General features: G+C 41.8%; 1 protein-coding gene across 6 annotated transcripts in view; it reads right to left on the minus strand.

Moving 5' to 3' along the window:
- Window positions 1-4,312, minus strand: part of greb1l (GREB1 like retinoic acid receptor coactivator) — a 348,236-nt gene extending 343,924 nt beyond the window's left edge. For 2 of the 6 annotated variants that reach the window (XM_072570405.1, XM_072570400.1), the window contains exon 1: window positions 4,071-4,312. The gene's annotated coding sequence lies outside the window, so the exon portion shown is untranslated. The other 4 variants (XM_072570404.1, XM_072570403.1, XM_072570406.1 and 1 more) reach the window with 3 other exon arrangements.
- Window positions 4,313-24,366: the final 20,054 nt, after the last annotated feature.

Below are 24,366 nucleotides of genomic sequence, written 5' to 3' on the forward strand. Positions count from 1 at the left end.
TTTGGCAAACGAAGCTAGGTCAGAATAGGATGTCTGGTTTCCGCCAGGTGCGTAGCCTCAACTACGACACGCAGCTCCTGTTCATCCACCATGACGGTTTGGAGGTTGCCCTCAAGACGCTGCCTGTCTTTTACCAGGACCTGATCACTGTTTGGAACATGGTCGAATCGCGCCGCGCCTACCCTTCGGCAGGAGTAGCGACTGTCGTCAGAGAGCCGTTGCTCAGGAATCCGCACCTCCGTACTCACGGGTTCGAGTGGCTGTCGGAGGGGAGGGCCGTGGCGGCAAGGGTGACCAGAGTCGGGGATGTGCTGGGTGCCGGGGGCCTGGGCTGGACGCTGCCGCAGGACATAGCGAGCAGGGCAGCGGTAGACATCCGGTACGTGGCCACCGCCATCCGACGCCTTAAAACGGCGGTGCTCGGACCCAATGTAGTGCACCAGTTGGAGGATGCTCAGGTGTGCGGTGGGATCCCGTCCGCGCTCACCCCAGCCTGGACGGAATTTCACATTGGCCCCAAGGTCCCGTACTTCCCGCGGGAGCCTGTGCCCCACAATCTGAGCCGCGTCTGGAATTTTAATTTTGTTCCCTTCCAGGGGGTAAAAAGGCGGGCCCTATATAGACTGCTGCTGCACACCGTCCACCTCTTCTCCCTCATCCACCGTCCGGACATGCCTTGGCGTGACCATTTGCCACCGGGCGGTGGGGATCCCCAGTGGAGGGCTCTCTGTGTGGGAGTCCTCCCCCTTTCTCTCAGGGATCTGGGGTGGAGGGTGCTGCACGCAGCAGTCCCCTGCAACCGCAGATTGTGGTGGCTCACGGACTCCGAGCCCAACTGCTTGTTCTGTGGTGCTGTGGAGTCAATGTACCATGTGTATATTGGGTGTGGGCATTTGCACTCCCTTTTTGATTTTCTGGAAAACCTCCTCCTCTGCTCTTGGTTGCACTTCAGTCCCACGCTCCTGATCTTCAGGCACCTGGTACGGAGGAGTGAGGGCAGGTCCGAACACCTCCTCGTGGGTCTGCTCCTGGGCCTGGCCAAACTGGCCATCAACAGGTCCAGGCAGCGGGCTGTGGAGGGGGTCGTTAGGGCCGACTGCCTGCCCCTCTTCCGCGGTTACGTTAGAGCCCGGGTGTCCTCCAACATCCTGGAGTTGTTCAGGGAGAGGTGGGCGCCGCAGGGAGTGGAGTGCATTATTTCCATCTCCAACTCTATTTTGATTTAGTCCCTACCCTCCCCTTCACTGTTTTGATCACACAGCATTAAAAAAAATAAGCAGGAGGATCACACAGCACTGCCAAAATAATAGAATGTCTGGTCTGCGTGGACGAGCTTGACTCAAGGATTCGTTTCCATGCCGTTATGACCTGCAGCATTTTGTTTTGCACTTAGAACAGAAAAACACGGTGAAAATGTGAAATAACATCAGAAAATTGGGGAAATACTCAATGGATCAGGGCAGGTAAAAAGAGGTCAATGACCTTTCATCAGAAACGAGTGCTTCACGATGCAGGTCACACTGCGACAACCGGAAACATCAGGTCAGACATAAAATTTCACCTTTGGAATACGCTTACCAATAATTAGAAAAAGAAAGTTGTATTTTGTGCAGTGCTGAGCAGTTATCCATTAAGCACCCTGAAATGTTCTTCGCCTCCAACACCCTGAAATGTTAAACTGGTTTAAGTTCATCGCCTTGCGAATTTGAAGGTTGAAGTCACGTAAAATCCCTCCCGCCCACACACAGCTCATTTTCGGGCTGGGCAATGGGCTGTCCGCTGCCGAAGAGCCTCATCCCTTCAGCACCGCCGTGATTTTCGCCGCGGCGGGAGGCCTACTCAACGCCCAATCTGATCCAGCCTGACCACTTTCTTAAATAACTGTGTGAAACCTCGAAATAGGGGTACTCGAAACACCCTCAAAAAAAAAGCATCTGAGCTAAGTATTACCGAAATCCCTACAAAACCTAAAGGAAGGAATTCTATTTAAAGCTGCTTTTTAATAGCTATTTCTCGACTAAACTCGAAAATAGTCAAATGCATGAAAATCGAAGGAAATATTTAGTACCAACAGTCGAATCAGGCTATCAAACAAGTCATGTGTACAACTAAATGTGATTAATGAAAGTAAAATATATACAATTGAAAACGATATGGTCTGTGTTTGTATAAATCGACTCCCAAACTCTCTTCACATTCCTTCACCATTTATACAGACGAGTAGATCATCGCGTTGAGATGTACAGAATAAATTCTGTAAGCATATCGGCAACCTAAATTACATTGAGGCCCAAAAAATCAAAATCTAACAGATCTTTCCCAATCTCAGTAAGTTAACGGCTTCGTGTTCCGAACAATTCTTCAGTCCTTGTGGGTTGAGGTTTTTGTTTTGCTCATTAAAAATTGTTAACTCTAAATGCAGTAGGAATAAATATAAGGCTGAACCGCACAAAAAAATAACTAAAGGGTGGGTGTGGGGTTCTTAAAGTTAATGTTTGCATATGTGGTTGTGCACATGTGTGTGTTTATCATATGTAAAGATCAACTCGCCTGTTCAAAATTGTGCCCATTGAGATGGTGAATAGTTCGTTCCTCCTTTCCCAGGATGTAACAGCTCATCCAGTTCAAGACCGAGGTGCCATGTCTGTCCGAGGCCTCATCCACTGGAGGTCTTGACCATTTTAATTCGCCAGCTTTGAGTGAACATCAGCTGCTCAGGATGCATGCGGTTACAGCTCCCACCGTAGAGCCTCTGATTCTGAACTCCGACCTCCCAAGTGTACTAAAGTGAGCTTGGGAGAGTGATACAAGTGCAGTTTCATCCGTTGTCACCCACCTTCCTTTCTTTGATTCTCTCCCCCTTTGATTATCTTCTTTGTTCCTCGTTCCTTTGTCATCCACTTTTTTTTCGCTTTTTCTGCCCCGCTTCCAAACTCTTGGAGCTAGCCACCTCGTTCAACGGTAATACTCAAATATCGCCGTCTTTTGGACGATAGTATTAACATGAACTACAGCATTGATAATTATTAAATTTCAATCAGCAAACCGCAACCCAGCACGAAATCCTAAGAGCCTGAAAGGTTATTTTTCCTTTACAAATTACGACCATTTTTATGGTAATATAACAGTGTGGGGCGTCCAGCGAGAACAATATAACAGCGACAAAACAGAAATATGTTTGCATTTAATCAAAGATATTTACAAACATCCTCAATCTTATTTTGATTGGCAAGCAATAAAAAGAGGCATTTCCAATAAACTTTATTTCCCCAACACAGAAATGTCACTATTCAAATTGTAGGTGACATTAATAAATACTTTGAAAATATTTGTTTCAGATATTATTTTCCATTCAGGTCTTGTGTCAAGACAATAGTTATAGACAGCTGTGATAAAACTATCCTGCGAACAATAGATATTGCTTTTATCCGAGTAAGACCTCAATAAACACGTTTTCAATCAACATAGATGTTAATATCTTCATTTTAGGGAGTCTTTATCACTGTCCAAATAGAACAGCAGTACTTTAACAGTGAATGTGCAAATTCTCAATTTAAATTTACTCGAAGTCGACCGGGACCAAAAAAAAATGAAAATAAACTCATTAAAGAACACAGATTCGAAACATTTATGTAATCTTTCGTAATCTTTAAAATGCGTTAAATCGGTGTCAAAACGATTTAAAGCAAGCAAAATGTGTGTATATTTATAATATTCTCGCTTGAATTGTAATAATAAACAAACCGGTCCATTCTCAAATAAAGTCAGCAAATGTCACGCCCAGACATAAATCAGCGTTTTCTTCTGACTGCAGGAGAAACGCATACTCCTCCACACTTAAAGCTCCTTTTACCATAACCTGGGTTCTATGCAAGGTCTAAGCACAAAGACATTCTAGCAAAAAAAAACTGACATCGTCCGTACCCTCTACAACTGTATCGAGTGGCAATACTAACACGAAGCACGATCAAAACCAGCGTCGCATCCCTGGCTTGTCTCTCTTTTTACATCTGGCATGCGGCGTTCAGCGGCAACAAAATGAAAACAGTCGTGTGACCAAATTGACTTACATTTCCCTTTCAGGCGAAAGGGTGCACGCTGTTTTCCGCACGACGGGTGCCTGATGAGGACTCGATCGTACGGTGAAGTTTGACGACGTTACAGCATTGCTTTTGGATGATGTGCTCCGTGGCTGCGTTTTACAACAGGAATTGTATACCGCTCTCCGCCAGCTCAGGGTCTTGGACGGACGGTCAGAGACACACCACCGAGCGGAGCGCTGTGACACAACCTGGCCTCTGCGCTGCGCCATCCATCACAGGGAGGGGGAACGACAACTATCAACTTGGAGAACTCGGTCCTGTTAAGATAGCGCACGCATTTAATATCATGCGCCGAGATTGCTGTATTTATGTTTTGTTCCAGCTCATAGAAATAAAGGTATGGAAGTCAATGGCTAAAGCTGTGCAGCAAAACATGGAAGTGTCCTCCTCTGTAAGAGTGGTTTGGCCTGATAGGGTGACATACGTCAAAACTGCACCAGAGAAAGCGAAGTTTGTAGGTGGAGCTCGTATGGAATCCTAAAACAGTGCAGGGTATCCACAAGTCGAATGGCAACATATTGTGCTGAGAAGACGGACAAAAAAAAAAGTAAATTAAGTTGTATAGACATTTTTGAGCCATCTGTTTTGCAAAAAACTATGAAGTTATTTTTTATCAAATGTTTCAATTCCATTCCCTATTTGTCAAATAGCAAACTTTTCACAGTCTCCTTCTATGTCACTCTTCCACCAGTGATTGTGAGGCACATAAAAGGCACGGCATTAAAAGGTTCGACATTAAATAAGACGTAACATTCGATTCGATCCGTGATTAAAGCCGTGGGTCTCGATACGTGACCAAGTCCTGAACGGCTAAGTTCAAGCAGACAACACCAAATTTCGTGCTGGCTGCTCCTCTCAGTAATTGTGACAAGCCCCACTGCTGGTTAAACCGGTGTATACTCAACAGAGGGCATGGGGGCGTGTGTCGCCAGAACAAGCCTTAAAAACTGATTGTCCTTCTCACGTGGGAAATACTCCAGAAATACCGCTGGATCTGTCCTATAGTGTTTGAGGGAAGAAAGGAGATTACAAGTGGAGCAAAGGCCGGAGAAGGGGTTCCCAAATTCAGTGCTGCGGCGCTGGAAGCATCAGTGGAGGAGGCCAACATGGGTCACGCACGAGACCCTGCGTGAAAGTGTTAGATAGAGTGTGGCGCTGGAAAAAGCACAGCAGGTCAGGCAGCATCGACAATACTTGCGGACTCAACAGTGAAGCAGAGTGTAATTAGCTCCCCTGATGCCATTGCTGCAAAAATAGCTTCGTAATGTTCCAATGCTGCAGTTGAAGGTAAGGTATAAATTTCACAGATTAAAACAGAAACTGCTAGAGAAACTCAGCCGATCTGGCAGCATCTGTACAGAGAGAGAGAGAGAGGAGAAAGGCTAATGTTTCAAATCCAATGTGACAGTTCAGGGTATTTTCAGAGTTATAGCCATGCAACCCCAGAATTGTGCTAAATGGACTCAGACTGCTGTATCATAGATACCCATGATCAAAAGGGCTTTTAGGTACAGCAGTCCAGCAATGTGTACTTCAGCAGATGACTAAAATTGCTGAGCAGTCACCCAGGGAAGTAACGGTTAATCTAGGTTACACAAAACTGCTATTGTCTCTCTCAGGATAACAGGTTCAGATTCAAGTCCCTGAGATGTGTCAAAACATGTCCAAATAGTTCAATTAAAAATAACTAAAAGCTGACTATCACCAGAAGGTTTGCTACTGAAATTCACATAACCAGCCTAGATTATTGAAGCGAAACAAAGAAACTGCAAATACTGGAATCCAAACTAGACAAATAGAAGGCTGAGAGAACACAGCAAGCCAAGCAGCATCAAGAGAGGACTCCCAATCCTAATGAAGGGTATTGACCTGAAACGCTGACCCCATTCTGATGAAGGATCTCAATCTGAAATGTGGACACTACAAATTGGAGGAACAATACCTCATCTTCTTCCTGGGCAGCCTACAGCCCAGAGGACTTAACATTGAGTTCTCCAATTTCAAATAAGCTTTAAACCCATCCCCCAGCTCCCTTTCCATCCCCGCCCTCTCCCTTCCATTCCACCTCCCACCTTACTAGCTTCATTATCTCCCTACTCCCAACATCATCCCATGTCCAGCCCCTAGTCTCTTTCCCACCTCCTTGACCTGACCTAACGTCCATTTTCTTCCCCACCTATCCACTCCACCCTTCCCACTGACTTATCACAATAATGCTGTACCTGCATCCCCCTATCACTATCCCACCTACCTTTCCCCCAGCCCTAAGCCCCTCCTTCTATTTATATCTGAGTTCCCTTCCCCCTCCCTAATCCTGATGAAGGGTCTCGACCTAAAATGTCAACTTCTCCATCTCCTGATGCTGCCTGGCTTGCTGTGCTCTTCCAGCTTCCAGTTTGCCTACTTTGGATTACTGATGCCCCGGTCAAAGGTCCAAAGTCACACTACAAGGCCACTTGTTGCAGGATACAACAAAAAAGATTCTAGGAAGAGAATAACCTGATTATGGTTAACTAGGGAACTATGGGATCAATATAAAGTTGCTGTTGACTTTCCAGACCATAGGGCTACTCTGTCAGTGAGAGATGATGAGTTCACCACACCTCAGATGAGGAGAAACATTGAAAAGGACAGCATTTCATAGTAATCTCAGCCAGTGTAGGCATTGAACCTGCATTGTTGGCATTACACTGCATTATAAATCAGCTGGAGTCAATAAAGTGTGGAGCTGGAAAAAGCACAGCAGGTCAAGCAGTATCAGAGGATCAGGGGAGTTTCATCAAGACTGGGGAGGGGGAAGGGGGTTTGAGTGTAGTCGGATCAGAGAACATGTATGGTCCATATGCTCCAATCAATCCCACCTTTCGGTTGCCTGCCATTTCAACTCCCCTTCCCACTCACCCAACAACATATCCATTCTGGGGTCCTCTGCCATCAAAGTAAGGCCACACACAAACTGGAGGAAGAACACCTTATCTTCCACCTCGGCAGCTTACAACCATACAGCTTTAACATAGAATTAACATAGAATTCACCAGCTTTCAAATTTCCCCACCCCTTACCTCATCCCAGGTCCAGCACTTCCTATCTGCCCAGCCCCCTTGACCTGACCTAATTTGTCTATCTTCCCACCTATCTGCTCCACCCTTACTACTGACCAATCACAGTCAACTTCTACCTGCATCCACCTATCGCCATCCCACCTACATTTCCCCCAGCCTCACCCCACTCCTTCTATTTATTTCTCAGCCCCCTTCCCCCTCCCCAGTCCTGATGAAAGGTCCCGACCTCAAATGTTGACTCTCCTGCTCCTCTGATGCTGCTTGACCTGCTGTGCTTTTTCCAGCTCCACACTTTATCGACTCTGACTTTCCAGCATATGCAGTCCTCAGTATCTCCAAGTTACAAATCAGCCATCCAACCAATGCAGCTACAAACTCCAAGCAATCACAGTCACCCCATACAAGTGGAACAGGATAGCTGCTATTTACTTAACTCTGGGCTTTAGTACCACCACAGCAGACTTGAACTTTGTGGTTGTTGATTTTCCACTGATTTTAATTTTCTTTCCTTTCGTGTGGGCAATTCCCATTGTTTATCAATTCTGCATCTGGTCATTATTTTGTGATTCCACTAAGCTGAGGTAGGGGAAAACATGCAAATTCAGCCAGATCTATTAGGCACCAGTACGTTGTGGACCAGACAAGACCCTCTCAAAATATATTCCAAAGGTAGCCTAGACCCTAAAAGCTTTTTTTATTTTAAAGGTAAATGTCAGATAATGTGTTCCAGATGCAATTCGATTGGTCAAACTATTTTACGTTAAGCAAAACACAATTTATTCAAACACTATAGTTAAAATACAAAAGAAAAAAGAACTTGAAGTAACAACTCTATTGGAAAACTTCACAGAATAGTAAATACAATAATTATTACTAATTAATTGTTCCAATATAGTGACATCCCATGAACACATCCTTGGCAAAAAGGCAAATTCAGAAAATAGATGGTTTCAAGTGCAGTTCTCCAATCCAAGAGAAAAGAACATCAAAAGACAATTTGAAGAGAAACAGTATAGCAGCTGGGAGAGATCCACTGCCATCCAAACCTGCTTAGACCCCAGCAACAACTGCCGAAAGCTAACTAAAATCCTGATCTGTTAGAGTGTAACCACACCTACTCAGTCTGCTTCTATTGTTCCAACATTTTAAAAAACAAACCTAAGGCCTCACAAGTTGTTTATCTTCTCAAAGCCTGCTCGTTCCCCCTATTCCCCAACCTCTCTCTAAAAGAAACCAGGACAAAACACACCTTTTAATCATCACAAATGATTAATTTCTATATCATAACTTGCCCATTTATTTCAGCCTCATCGACTGCTGAATTTTTCACATGTGCTGTTCACCTCCAAATTTGCTTTTTTTGCAATGCTTTACTGATTTAATTTTCATCCTCCACCTTTTGTAACTTTTAACTGTATCACATCAAATTCACTTATGCACCCATCACCTCTCTTCTCACTGAATTATATAGGTGATGCTGGTTCTCCAACAAATCAAATATAAAATTTTCAACCATTAAGTGACAATGTGCAGGTTAGGTGAATTGACCATTCTAAATTGCACATAATGTTAGGTGCATTAGTCAGAGAGAAATGGATCTGGGTGGGTTACTCTTCGGAGGGTCAGTGTGGACTTGTTGGGCCGAAGGGCCTGTTTCCACACTGTAGGGAATCTAGTCTAATCTAATCCAATCTACTATTGGGTAAACTTCTATCTAAAACCCTTCACTTCTTTTCTTACCCTTTAAGACCCTGTGTAAAACTCATTCTTTGACTAGGTCTTTGGTCACACTGGCTACTACTTCTATGGTCCGGCATGTTCTTTTCTAAGTCGAACTCATGAAGATCTTTGTATTGTTTTACTGTGCTGAGGATTCTATTTGAATATCATTGTGTGATGTACCACAACCTTTAACTCTGGAAAATTGATTTCAAGTCTGAAAATTTATGCACATCTTCTCATTCTGCTGACTGAAAGAATTCTACACAAAACAAGCAAAGGTAGAGAGAACAATTAGGACTTTTATTTTACAATTAGGTTGTTTAAAACACATCCATGTACTTATCCATTAACCTCAGACATGAGACACAGAATGCATTAACAGACCACACATTCAAAATGATGAAAGGCAATTCAGTCCACCAAATCTACGCTGACCACACTAATATTAATCCACGTCAATTTATGTCCCACCCATCTGTTTTTCCCACACTACTGAGGCAGCTAATTTGTGTCACTGATCTTCTCTGAAATAAACTAATTAAATACCTGCAATGTTTCATCCCTAATGCATGGAATTGCCCAGATTCCTCAATGCATCAATATTATTTTTGAAGCAAGATAAGCAAAATGACCACATCTCACCCCTAAGCCATTATAGGAGCACAATTGTCCCAAGAACTGCACTTGTGATAAAGGCTCACCCTCTGAGCAGAGATGGGCAATATATATGCCCTTGCTAGCTAGCTGGCATTCTGAGAATTAATTTCGTGAAACCTCTAAAACCGTGCTGAGTGCTCTGTACATTACTGTGTTTTAAACCCTTTTACAGAATATTGAAGAATGCTGTACTTTCAAGTACATTTACCACTTTGAATATCAGGTTAACTATATGTTGCTCCCTCTGAAGGAAACAAAGTTACCTAATCTCCATTATAAAGGGACAAGCGCTGATTTTTAAATAGTGACTCCTAGATTCTTGCGTGATAGGGCAAATCTTCTCGATATCTACCTGAATCAGACATGTCAGAATCCTATATGTTTCAATCATTCATATTCTTGTTTACCCTTTGACCTTGTCATCTTCAGTACTTTCTCTACTTTGATCAGCTTGACCCAGGATAAGGCCATAGAGTCAGCCCCCACCCCAGGGAAAAGACCGTGACTAAACTGCATCCATGTGCCGCATGATTTTATAAACCCCTATAAAATGCTCCCTGAGCCTCCAATGCTCCAGGGAAAACAGCCCCAGCCTATTCAGCCTCTTCCAATAACTCTAACCTTCCAACCCTAGCAACATCCTTGTAAATCTTTTCTGAACCCTTTCAAGTTTCACAACATCCTTATCATCTTTGATTATTTCACTGTATACTTCATCACTGACACCCTGAGTCTGGTCTAGTCACAGGGAGGAGCTGAAAAATGTGTTGCTGGAAAAGTCCAGCAGGTCAAGCAGCATCCAAGGAGCAGGAGAATCGACATTTCGGGCATAAGCCCTTCTTCAGGAATGAGGAGGGTGTGCCAAGCAGGCTAAGATAAAAGGTAGGGATGAGGGACTTGGGGGAGGGACATTGGGAATGCGATAGGTGGAAGGAGGTTAAGGTGAGGGTGATAGGCCGGAGAGGGGGTGGGGGCAGAGAGGTCGGGAAGAAGATTTCAGGTCAAGAAGGCGGTGCTGAGTCCTAGGGTTGGGACTGAGATAAGGTGGGGGGAGGGGAAATGAGGAAGCTGGAGAAATCTGCATTCATCCCTTGTGGTTGGAGGGTTCCTAGGCAGAAGATGAGGTGCTCTTCTCCAGGCGTCGTGTTGCCATGGTCTGGCGATGGAGGAGGCCAAGGACCTGCATGTCCTTGGTAGAGTGGGAGGGGGAGTTAAAGTGTTGAGCCACAGGGCGGTTGGGTTGGTTGGTTGGTGCGGGTGTCCCAGAGGTGTTCTCTGAAACGTTCCGCAAGTAGGCGGCCTGTCTCCCTAATATAGAGGAGGCCACATCGGGTGCAGCAGTTGCAGTAAATGATGCGTGTGGAGGTGCAGGTGAATTTGTGACGGATATGGAAGGATCCCTTGGGGCCTTGGAGGGAAGTGAGGGGGGAGGTGTGGGCGCAAGTTTTGCATTTCTTGCGGTTGCAGGGGAAGGTGCCGGGAGTGGAGGTTGGTTGGTGGGGGGTGTGGACCTGACGAGGGAGTCGCGGAGGGAGTGGTCTTTCCGGGACGCTAATAGGGGAGGAGAGGGAAATATATCCTTGGTGGTGGGGTCTGTTTGGAGGTGGCGGAAATGACAAAGGATGATATGATGTATCTGGAGGTTGGTGGGGTGGTAGGTGAGGACCAGTGGGGTTCTGTCCTGGTGGCGATTGGAAGGGCGGGGTTCAAGGGCGGAGGAGCGGGAAGTGGACGAGATGCAGTGGAGAGCATCGTCAACCACATCTGAGGGGAAATTGCGGTCTGTTCTAATCACAGTTGTTCAATGCTTCCCCCAGAAGCCACCTTCCACGAAGTAATTTTACTTTCAAAGTCCCATCTATGGCCTTCTATTTACTATAAAACCTCTGCAGTTGTCAATCTGTTCAATCATTCCCTAACTTCACATTTCATGTGTTTTTCTCTTATTCCCTCCTGCCCTAGTTGTTTACTTAACTGTTTCAACATATTCTATCATTCAATTAAAGAATAGCTGATCTATATTTAACCATATCTGTCTGCCTTGATTCTGCACCTGTTAATATATTTCTGCTATGAAAGTTCAGAAATTTTCACTGACCTCACCTCAACAAATCTTTGGGGAAGAGTATTCCAGATATCCATACCTGTTTCTTGAAGAAATGTGTTCTGTCAACACTGCAAACAGCCAAATTCTAAATTTAAGGTTATATCCACACATTCTGGATTCAATGTGCCAAATTACGCTGAATCCCATGTGCTTTTGCCTTCTTTATCAGTCTCACATGTGATCTGGTATAAGGCTTTGCTAAAAGCTGTATGAACTCTGTCAACTGCACTATTCTCACCTATACACCTGAATACCTCCTCAAAAAAATTCAATCAAATTTTTTAGGCATGACCTTCGTCTGACAAAGCAATGCTGGCTATCCCTGGTTAAATCTTGCCTCTCCAAATGGAGACTAATTCCCTCCATCAGTCTTTTCTCCAATAGTTTACCTACTATTGAGATGAGACTAACTGGTCTGTAATTCCCTGGTGTATCTCTACTTACCTTCTTGAAAACAGGAACATTAGCTGTGCCCTAGTACTTTGTTGCCAGAGAGAATTAAAAATTTGGGTCAGAACCCCTGTAATTTCCTCCACCACCTCCCACAGCAGCCTAGATTACAATTCATCTGGACCTGGGGATTTGTCCACTTTCAAGTCTGTCAAAACTTCCAATACCTCTTCACTCACTATACCAATCTGCACAAGAAACTCAGTTTCTCTTCCAGAATTCTCTACTGATATCCTACATCTCCCAAGTGAAGACAGCTGTGAAGTAATCGTTTAATTGTCAATGTCCTCCAATTCCACGCACAGATTGCCCCTTTGTCCCGAATGGGCCCTACTCTTTCACTGCTTTTCCACTTTCTCCTTAATATATTTATAGAATATCCCTAGCATTATCCTTACTTTTGGTGTCATCTGCAAACTTACTAACTATACCTCCTATGTTCACATCCAAATCATTTATATAAATAATGAGAAGTAGTGGATGCAGCACCAATCCTTGTAGCACTCCGCTGGTCACAGGCCTCTTCTACCTTTGAGCTATAAGGATAGCAACGGTTCAACAAGTGATTTCAACATCGGTGTTTATCATGTTTCTTCTTTGTTTTCCTAATAGTCTTCTTAAAATCACTACTGCACTTCCAACTGGGGCTTCTAGTGCTCCCTTTACACCTGCTGAAAGCCTACCTTTCCGTTCTTCTCTAGTCCTGAATATTCCTAAATATCCAGGATTGACTGGGCTTTTTGTTCCTACATTTCATCCTGATGGACCTGTACTCTATTTCCTTTTTGACCATACCCCACTCACCTCAACATGTCTGCTATAGATTTTCCCACAAGTTGCTGTTCCAGTCTACTTTGGCCAGATCCTGCCTTATTTTCACAAAATCTGTCTTCACCAAATCCAAAATCCTTTCTTGCAGACTACCTTTTTGCTTTTCAATAACAAGCTTGAATTGTATGGTAATTGTGGTCACTATCTCTAAAATGCTTCCCCTGTCACCTCTAATGCCAGTCCAGCTTCGTTCCCCAAAATTAGGTTGAACACTGCACCAGCCCTTATTGGACCTTCTTACATGCTCTACATTTTCATTTCCAAAGTGCTTGAGCTGCATATTTTTCTGGTAGTATCAAATAGATAAAGGAGCATTTTGGCAAAAGATTCCATGAGAACAGCAGAGGAACATGGAGCTAAGAGACTGCAATTTTATTTTATTTGTTCGGAATGGGAACATTACTGACAAGACTACCATTTATTCACTGTTCCTAATTGCTCTCAAGAAGATATTATTGAAATCACTTGTTGAACAGTTGCTATCTTTATGGCTCAAAGGTAGAACACAGAGGGTGATGGTGGATGGTTCCTTCTCAGACTGGAGCCTATGACCATTGAACTGCCACAAGTATCGGTGCCCGGTCCACTACTTCTCATCATTTATATAAATGATTTGGATGTGAACATAGGAAGTATAGCTAGTAAGTTTGCAGATGACACCAAAATGGAGGTGTAGTGGACAGCAAAGAAGGTTACATCAGGGTACAACGGGATCTTGATCAAATGGGCTAATGGGCTGAGGAGTGGCAGATGGAGTTTAATTTAAATAAATGAGAGGTGCTACATTTTGGAAAAGCAAATCTTAGCAGGACTACTACACCTAATGGTAAGGTCCTAGGGAGTGTTGCTGAACAAAGATACCTTGGAGTGTAGGTTCATAGTTCCTTGAAAATAGAGTAACAGGTAGATAGGATAGTGAAGAAGGCGTTTGGTATGCTTTCCTTTATTGGTCAGAGTAGTGAGAATAGGAGTTGGGAGGTAATTTTGTGGCTGTACAGGATGTTGGTTAGCTTTCGGAATATTGTGTGCAATTCTGGTCTCCTTCCTATCAGAAAGATGTTGTGAAACTTGAAAGGGTTCAGAAAAGATTTACAAGGATGTTGCCAGGGTTGGAGAACTTGAGCAATAGGGAGAGGCTGAACAGGCTGGGGCTGTTTTTCCTCGCACGTCAGAGGCTGAGGGGTAATCTTATAGAGGTTTATAAAACCATCAGCAGCATGGCTAAGGTAAGGGCGGCATGGTGGCACAGTGGTTAGCACTGCTGCCTCACAGCGCTAGCAGACCTGGGTTCAATTCCCGCCTCAGGCAACTTTCTGTGTGGAGTTTGCACATGCTCTGGTTTTCTCCCACAGTCCAAAAATGTGCAGGTCAGGTGAATTGGTCATGCTAAATTGTCCATAGTGTTAGGGGAATGGGTCCGGGTGGGTTGCTCTTCAGAGGGTTGGTGTGGACTTGTTGGGCCGAAGGGCCTGTTTCCACACTGTAAGTAATCTAAATAGACAAAGTCTTTTCCCTGGGGTGGGGGAGTCCAAAACTAGAGGGCATGGGTTTAGGCTGAGAAGGGAAAGATATAAAAGGGACCTAAGTGCAACATTTTCACACAGAGAGTAGTGCATGGATGGAATGAGCTGCCAGAGGAAGAGGAAGTGGTGGAGACTGGTACAATTGCAGCATTTAAAAAGCATCTGGATGAGTTTATCTGTAGGAAGGGTTTAGAGGGATATGGGCCAAGTACTGGCAAATGGGACTAGATTAGGTTAGGATATCTGGCCGGTATGGACAAGTTGGACTGAAGGATCTGATTCCATACTGTATGACTCTATGACTATGACTATATGGTATATTTACATCCACACTGCTATTAGGGAGGGAATTCCATTTTGACCCAATGAGAGTGAAGAAGCAGTGGTAAAGTTCCGAGTCAGAATGATAAGTTCCACCACACCCTCTGGTTGTCCAATGGGAAGTTATCTCCTTTCATGGAGATGTTTTAGTCATGGCAGACAACCAGCCTCCTGCCTGAAAAATTCCAGCCTGTGCAGTCGAGGAAGCTTAAGGGCATCTTAATGGCCTCAATTGCTCTTAACCCAGCCTCCATAGAAATAGCCTGATGCTGGAAGGTCTCTAGTCTGTCTTTATTCTAGTTTGAATAACTCTGCCCAACATTTCACAATTGTGGCCTTAGAGCAGAACATTCAATTAGCCTTTTTAATTATTCTTTGTATCTTCTACTAACTCTTCGTGGTTTACATGCTCTAGGCCCCGAAATATCTCCACTCACCTGCAGTTCCTAGGCGCTCACTATTTAGAAAATACTTTCAACTATCTTTCCAGCATTCAATATACAGACCTTAGACTTCCCAAATTGACCTTCACCTTAATTAAACTATTTACCTTTCTGATCTATCAATGGCCTTTTGCAACATTCTGTTCTTATTTAAACTATTTGCTTTCCCTGTAACTTATATGCGTCAGAAACTTTAGATATATGGCTTCCATTCCTTTGTCCAATGCATTCATAAGATAGTGAAAAGCTGAGGTTCCAGTACAGATGCCTTAGGGAACACCACTTGCGACATTATAATAATTTGAATAATATTTTCATCATGCTTAGTTTTTGTCTCTTGCAATCTAATCAATTTCTTATTTAAGCCAAAACATTGTTTCCAATTCCACGTACTCTATTTTATTAACTTCACTATTGAATCTCTCAGTTTCATGCGAATTTGCTACAATGCAATTGACAAATTGGGGACACTGTTTCTAAAGCGCGAACCTTTACAGCTTGTATTAGTTATAACACAATCCTGGTACCATTAGTTTTTAATAGTGCTGCTATTGTGCAATTTTCCAATTTATAGCAGAACCCATTCTAAGTACCTTCACGAAACACCATCTGCGTTTTTAGATTTTTGTCAGTTTGCTATTTAAATGTTAAAGTTAGAGTGGCATGTAAAAATAAGGTCAAATTATGTTGAATAAGAATTTAATGATATCTGTGTGCGCTGCCATCTAACCATTTCATTAAACATAACTCCCTGCATACAATGCTACAAAGAAAGCTGGAAACGTATTCAATTTTTCTCTTTTCAAATTTAGTTTCTCAGTGGCTATCGCCAGTGCACTTAGAGTCATAGAGATGTACAGCATGGAAACAGACCCTTCGGTCCAACCTGTCCATGCCAACCAGATATCCCAACCCAACCTACTCCCACCTGCCAGCCCCTCCCTTTTTGAATAGAGGTGTTACATTGGCAGTTTCCTACTTTTCCTGTACTTCTCCAAAATCCAAGGAGTTTTGGAAAATTATAACCAATGCGTCCATTATCTCTGTAGCAACTTATTTGTGGATGAGAGGATGCAAGCCATCAAGACCAGGATCTATCTGTATTTAGCTCTCTAGCGATGGTGATGGCACTTAATGTCCATTTCCTGTCGATTTTCCTGCTTCTCGGATGCTGCCTGACTTGCTGTGCTTTTCCAGCACCACTCTGACCTAAACTCTGGTTTCCAGCATCTGCAGTCCTCACTTTTGCTCCTTTTAAATGTTGCAATTGTACCAGCCTCCACCACTTCGTCTGGCAGCTCATTCCATACATGTCAAACAGCAAAGGCAGTATCTGTGTAGGTTCACTGCTGTGTCAGTTTCTTTCTCTCTCCTGCACTGACCTCACCATGTGCTCTCAGATCCAGAATCAATTCTTTAAAAGCAAAATTCTGGAAAAGTTGGGAATCTGGACTACAAACACAATAAGCTCAGTCTGGCAGCTCAATGTTTTGGGTTTCAAATGTTATAGGATAGATAGAAGGGGTGGCAAAAGAGGAGGGGGAAGGGCATTTTTGATTAAGGAAACGAGAAGATATTGCTGGAACTAGAGAAGGTATTTCTTAAAAATTGTCCAGTGAAAATATATGGGTTGAAATTAAAAATAAGAAAGGAATGATCACTGTGATGGGATTTTACTATAGGCCCCCCAATAGTCAGAGGGAAATTGAGGAATAAATATGTAGAGAGATCTCAGATATATGGAAGAATAATAAGGTTGAAACAGCAGCAATTTTAATTTTTGAAACATTGACTGGGGCTATCATAATATAAAAGATTTGGATGGTGAAGAATTTGTTAAATGTGTTCAAGAAAATTTTCTTTATCAATATATCAATGTTGCTATGAGAGAAGGAGCAAAACCTCTTTTGGGGTAATAAGGCAGAACAAGTGATTAAAGTGATATTAGGGAAGCACTTTGGGTGTAGTGATCGTGATTTTCTTACTTTTAAAATAGTCATAGAAATGGATAAGCCTTCCATAAAAGTTAATTTTTTTAATTAGAGTAAGGCAAATTTTAATTGAATGATTCAAAGTTTCAAAAGTTGATTGGAGTAGTCCATTCACAGGTAAAGGGGTATCTGATAAGTGGGAGGCTTTCAAAGATGTGATAACAAGAGTTCAAGTCCTTATGTTTCAGTTACAGTGAAAGGTAAGGCTGGGAGGATTAGGGAACAATGGATGAGTAAAAATATTGAGAGTCTAGTCAAGAATAAAATGGAATCATATATTAGATATAGACAGCTAATTTCAAGTGAATCTCTTGAACAGTATAAAGAGTGTAGGGGCATTCATAAGGAGGAGATCAGAAAGACAAAGAGGGGATATGATTACCTTGGGAGGGGAATACCTTGGCAGCTAAAGTTAAAGATAATCCAAAGAGATTCTACAAGTACATTAAGAGCAAGACAGCAACTAGAGAGAGAGTAGGGTCCTTCAAAGGTCAACAAGGTAATCTTTGTGTTGAAGCTCAGGAGATGGGAGAGATATTAAATGAATATTTTGCATCAGTCCTTACTGTGGAGATAGAAATGGAGGCTAGAGAACTCAGAGAAATAAATATTGATATTTTGAACACTGTTCACATTACTGGAGGTCTTATAAAATATAAAGGTGGATAAATCTCTGTGAGCCGAACTAGTGTGTCCCAGGACATTATGAGAAGGTAGGGAGGAAATTGTGGAGCCCTTTTCAGAAATATTTGTGTCATCTATTACTACAGGTGAGGTACCAGATGACTGGAGCATGGCTAATATTATGCCTTTGTTTTACAAGTGATGTAAGAGGAAGCCTGAGAACCATAGACCTGTGAATCTGACTTCAGTGGTGGGTAGGTTATTGGAAATTATTCTGAAGGGTAGAGTTTGGAGAAAATAATTTTGCTTCTAACTTGTTTTGAAGATCTGCTGTTCTTTTGTTTATAAAACACATTACTGAATTCAGTTCAATTTTTTTATAGTGTACATAACTGAACAAAAATATGCCCTTGGAGAGGCAAAGAATGATTAGAAAAAGCATGCTTTTTTTGTGAGGAAAAGCTGATCTCACAAGCTTGATTAAAGGTTTTTAAGGAAGTAACCAAGAAGATTGATGAGGCCAGAGTGGTGGATGTTGTTTATTTGGACACTGATAAAGCCTTTAACAAGGTTCTGCATGGTAGACTAATTAGTAAAGTTAGATCACATGGGATTCAAGGACACAAAATTGGCTTCATGGTAAGCGACAGAAAATGGTTTTTCACACAGGAGGCATGTGATCAACAGTGTTCCATGGGATTGGTGCTAGATTCACTTATGTTTATTATCAATGTACAGAGGAACCTCGATTATCCGGCATTCAGTTACCTAATTTCAGATCATCCAAACAAGATCGCAAGGTCCCGATCCTTAGCTATGTTATCCGGCATTCGATTAACCAAACGAAATGCACCCTGCCCGTGACCTTAGGATAATCGAGGTTCCTCCGTAAATGATTTAGATCAGAATATAGAAGTCATGGTTAGTAAGTTTGGAGATGACACCAAAATTGGTGATATTCTGGACAGTGAAGAAGGATATCTAAGATTACAAAGAGATCCTGACTAATTGGGTCAATGGGCTGAGGAGTGGCAGATAGCAATTAATTTGGATAAATGTGCGGTATTGAATTTTGGTAAAACAAACAAGGGGAGGACTTATACAATTAAAAGTAGGGCCCTCTCTGATGTAGAACAGAGAGACCGAGAGGTTCATGTCCACACTTGTTTGAAGTTTTACATCACACATATACAGGGTGGTTAATAAGGGTCACTGGACCCAAAACGTTAACTCTGATTTGTCTTCATAGCTGCTGTCAGACCTGCTGGGCTTTTGCAGCAATTTCTATTTTTGTCTCTTCTGGAGTGAAGTGTCCAGTTTCTGGTCACCCTATTGTAGGAATTATATTATTAAGCTAGAGAGGGTTCAGAAAAGATTTACCAGGATGTTGCTGGGAATGGAGGCTTGAGTTATAAGTAGAGGCTGGATAGGCTGGGACATTTTTCACTGGAACATAGGAGGTTGAGGGTTGACCTTATAGAGCTTTATAAAATCATGAGGGGTATAGATAATGAGAATGGCAGATGTCTTTTCCATAGTGTGGGGGAAATTTCAAGACTTGGGGTATATTTCGATCAGAATATAGAAGTCATGGTGAGAGGAAGAAGATTTTAAAAAGACATGAGGGGCAACTCGTGTAGAATGAACTTCCAGATGAAATGATGAAGGTATTTGGATAAGTACATGAATAAGAAATGTTTGGAGGGATATGGACCAAACGCAGGCAGAAGGTATTAGTTTAGTTTGGGATTATGGCTGGCATGGACTGGTTGGATCGAAGGGTCTGTTTCCATGCTGTATCACCCTATGAATCTAGAAACTCAGCAGGTCTGGCAGCATCTGTAGAAGGAGATATATTCTTCTTAAGAATCATTTTGGACTTAAAATGTTAACTCTAGTTTTTTTTCTATACATGCTACCAGACCTGGCAAGTTCCTTTTGCATTTTTTGTTTTTATTTTAATTCTTTCAAAGTTAAGTACCATCACAATTTGTTTTTTGCCCATAGCTTTGACAAGGTCAAATCTCACAGCAGATTGTCCCAAGTGCTCACCACATTCTAAGTCATTTAATTTGTTGCAATGCCATCACATTATTGAGAGTGTTCACATCAGTTTAATGCTTTGACACTAAGTATCCATTAGGTGGAGTGCTGGACAGCCTTAGAGTTTAAAGAAAATAATCTTGTTTCTAACTTGTTTTGAATATCTACTTTTTTTGTTTATAAAACATATTACTGAATTCAGTTCATTTTTTTATTAGTGCACATAACTGAACAAAAATAATTTTAAAGATTATATGAACATAATTTTAGATTACTTTAAGCTCTTGAGTGGAAGCAGATTTTCTCCTGAAAAGAAATCTGTTCTTTAATTCATGCTCTGGCACAGATTTACTGAACATTGTCAAATGATCAAAAAGGCTTGATTCCCATATGTACAGAATTATTACCATTAAAACATACAAAATCACAGTGTAACAAGACAGTTTAGCACCTCTACCATAATCTTTATACAGGCGTTGCATCATCTAATTTTGGATTCATCCTCTGTTGTAGACTGCAACACATTTTGTTTGCTTTTTTAAGGTCAAACTGTAGAAAACATTTATTCATCCATAAGCAACACCTTCTTTCTAACAGTTCATTTTTTTTTGTTTATTGAGGAACATGGTGTGAACAAATTGGCCTCCACCTTTGCCTATAAAACAGTAGTGAGTACCCACCAAATCTAATTAATTGTCTGTGAATATCCTGAGGACTTGGAATGTGCAATTTAAATAATAGTCTTTGATCATTCCAGTTTATAACTACATTTTTTGACTGGATAACAGTCCTTTTTGAAACAGTTAATTGATTCCCCATTAACTATTTTTGGTTGAGGGACTTCACATTTACATTACCATCAAGATAAACAGTAAGGTGCTGAACCCTATTTCCAAGAGCTCCTTAATTGAAAGGAGCTTGTTGATGATGCTAATTATGTCAACGTTTAATGATAATAGTGCATCAGCACTAAGGTCCAATCAAAGAATAGTAGTAAAAAGAATTAATGGTTCTTTACCTCAATTTTATGAAAGATTCATAATGAGGGAGATGACCTAATGATTATAAATAGAAAGATCAACTTAGTTCCACATTCACACTTTTTATCGACACGGATTATTTCTCTTATATCTGCCCGTATCCCTTTATAATTTAATAATAAAATCAGCTTCTATTTACTTTTCAGATAGATCATTCCAAATCCCGACAAAACACTAAGTGAAAGTTTCCCTCATCTCGAGAAGTTACATCTGTATAGACAAAAAGTGGGGATCTGGGACTAGGTATAATTTTTCCATTCATGTCACTAGTTATCTCCCTTATGATGAATCTTTCATTATTCAGATAAAGAGCCTTTAATTTTTTAATCACTATTGTATGATTGACCTCTAGATTTTTAAAAAACTATTCAAGTCATTGACTCATGCACCACAGGGATTTTCCTCTCTATTTACTCTATCAAAATCTCTCATCATCTTGAAAACCTTTTATTAAGTTTTATTTTCTTATCATAAATTATCATAATCTGGGTAGTGCACTTGACAGTGGTTTGTACCAAATAATTTCCAATGATTTGTGGTCAGTTTCTACAGTGAATTGTTTACTGAAAAGACACGTGTGAAATATTGCAATGCTATACACTACAGCAAGTGTCTCACACTCTGTTTCAATAACTGGATTTGCTTGGTTTGGATTGAATTAGATTGGAGCCAAATGGAATTGGTTTGCCAACTTAGATGATCAATATTCCTAAACCTTTTTATGGTTATGGTTAGAACATATATAAGTGGAACATGTCCTCTGGTAACCAAAAGTTTTGCAAAATCTCTAGAAATAGTATCCTTCACCAGAATGACTCTGTCAAGATACTGAGTGCTTGAGATCCCTCTGCCAAACGAACTGACCCATATCTACATTTGGCCACCAAATTTGAGAAAACTTTAGCTCCTCTACGTTGGGCATTCAATTCCTCTAATGCTGGAATCTTGTGTGAACATCTTGTTAGAAGAAGATTTTGATGCCTTGGGTACAAGGATTAAGCATGCTTGTGACAGACCTGCAGCAGCATGCTGCTGTCAATAATGCCATTACACTCCATATCATCCAATTGGCACAACTGCATCTTCTTTGAGGCCTAATACAGAAACACCTCTGAAGATTCTTACAGCATTAAAACAGAATGGGTATATCTAGGCTTTCGGTGATGGTATGACTGAATACAATTATCCATCACCAAGTGACCTGTGATTGGTACACTCATGATCTTTTGAAAGGTCACTAATGTTAAGGTCTGTAAACGCATCTGCTTGTGTCCACCAGATATGCAGACTTGCCATAGCCACATTTAACTATCAGGTGGGAGAAAGTGAGGTCAGCAGATGCTGGAGCCCCTTCATGGGCTCCGGCCTGAAACGTCGATTCTCCTGCTTCTCGGATGCTGCCTGACCTGCTGTGCTTTTCCAGCAATACACTCTCGACCCACATTTAACTATCTGCAGCTTATATAGTACCTTTATAGGAACTGGGTGACCTATTATCCACAGTTAATTTGGTCAACAGTGGTTGTATCACTGACTTCCAATGATCCAGAAATATATCCTTCAGGATACTAATCGCTAAGTTTGTTCCCAACATCAACTGACAGATCATGGGAAGTTTGTAGCACAGAAAGAGGCCACTTGGCCCATCATGTCATGTTATCTCATTCATGTTTGAATTATACATACTATTCATGCTTGAATTATTCTGCATAAATTGAATGAATTAAATTGAACTGAACTGAAACTCAGGCTGTAGTCACTGCTCATAGTGATGATTCTACTACTGAAGAGCTGATAGCCTGCACATGGTTGGCAATTCCCAGGTTTCAGCTGTCATGACATCTGTCCTGCAGGATCCAACTACTCTGAAGCTGACCAAAAGTTGGCTACTTGGTTTTTAGTCACATCATAGTGTCTGCAATTTTTTATTCAATCATGGAATACATCTCTATGACTCTATGGAAGTCGGGGATCACTATCTGGGCCAGTCTTTATTGGCCATCTCTAGTTGCCCTTGAGAAGGTGGTGGTGAGATGCCTTCTTGAACCACTGTTGTTCATTTGGTATTAATATACTCACAATGCTGGTAGGAAGGAAGCTCCAAGATTTTGATTCAGTGTCTGAAGGAATGGCGATATATTTCCAAGTCAGGATGGTGAGTGGTTTGGATGGGAACTTGCAAGTGGTTGTGTTCTCATTTATCTGCTATCCTTGTCCATCTAGATGATAGTGGTCACGGATATGGAAGGTGCTATCCGAAGAGCCTAGATGGTGGTGGTCAGGGTTGTCTAAAGAGCCTTGGAGAATTTCTGCAGTGCTATTTATAGATGGTATACAATGCTGCTACAGAACATTGATAGGGGAGGGTGTGGACATTTGTGGATGTGCTGCCAATCAGCATGCTGCTTTGTCCTGGTTGGTCAAAATTCTTGAGTGTTGTTGGAGTTTCACTCATTAAGACAAGTGGGAGTAGTCCATCACATTCTTGTGGTTCGTGGACAGATATTGCTGCAGGATTCCTAGTCTCTGACCTGCTCTTATGGCCACTGTATTTATTTTCAAATAAATGCCACGTCATTACTATAACCATGCAAGACGTTTAAGTATATAAATTTAATGTGGCAGACTCTTGTGGTCCTACCTCTGAGTAGGAGGCCTGGGTTCAAGGAGGAGAAAGTGAAGGCTGCAGATGCTGGAGTACCAGAGTTGAAAAATGTCATGCTGGAAAAACACAGCAGACCAGGCAGCATCCGAGGAGCAGGAGAATCAACATTTCGGGCATAAGCCCGAAATTTCCTGAAGAAGGGCTTATGCCCGAAACGTCGATTCTCTCGGATGCTGCCTGGCCTGCTGTGTTTTTCCAGCACGACATTTTTCAGGCCTTGGTTGAAGTCCCACTTGTACCAGAAGTGCGTCATAATATGGCTAAATGGGATGATTAAATACAGTTAATGTGGAAAGTTTTGAATGTTCTATGGGGTTTTTAATTGAAATTATTTTCATTAAAGATTACCTATGTAACAGCATCCCCTGATTTATTTGTAGATCATTTGTATTTTCAGCAATCCGTCTCAGCCTTGAATGTTAATACACTTAATGGTTAACTTTCTGCTGGCAGTCCAGTCATACTCTGAAAGAAGATAACTTGAAATTGGGCACCTAGTTCTTGATTTCTATTGAAAAACATTAAAAGAAAAAGAAAATTCTAAAATGTTTTAAAGCTGGAACAAAATGAAAGAAAGTAGTGGGAAGGCAGTGGAAAGTGCAAAAGGTGCTGCAAGTGGATCAGGAATCAGGTTAATGTGCAGTAATGCATTACTGATATCTCGAAGGAACAGCCAATGACACAGAGGTTGAGGACTATTGGCTGACTCTAATAGGTAATAAAATGTATTGCCACCTGGTGGTGTGGAGTGCTGAAAGAGGGAATATGAGTGCATTAGGTGGAA

Source organism: Chiloscyllium punctatum, chromosome 5 (genome assembly GCF_047496795.1).
Source record: "Chiloscyllium punctatum isolate Juve2018m chromosome 5, sChiPun1.3, whole genome shotgun sequence".
Taxonomy (NCBI): domain Eukaryota; kingdom Metazoa; phylum Chordata; class Chondrichthyes; order Orectolobiformes; family Hemiscylliidae; genus Chiloscyllium; species Chiloscyllium punctatum.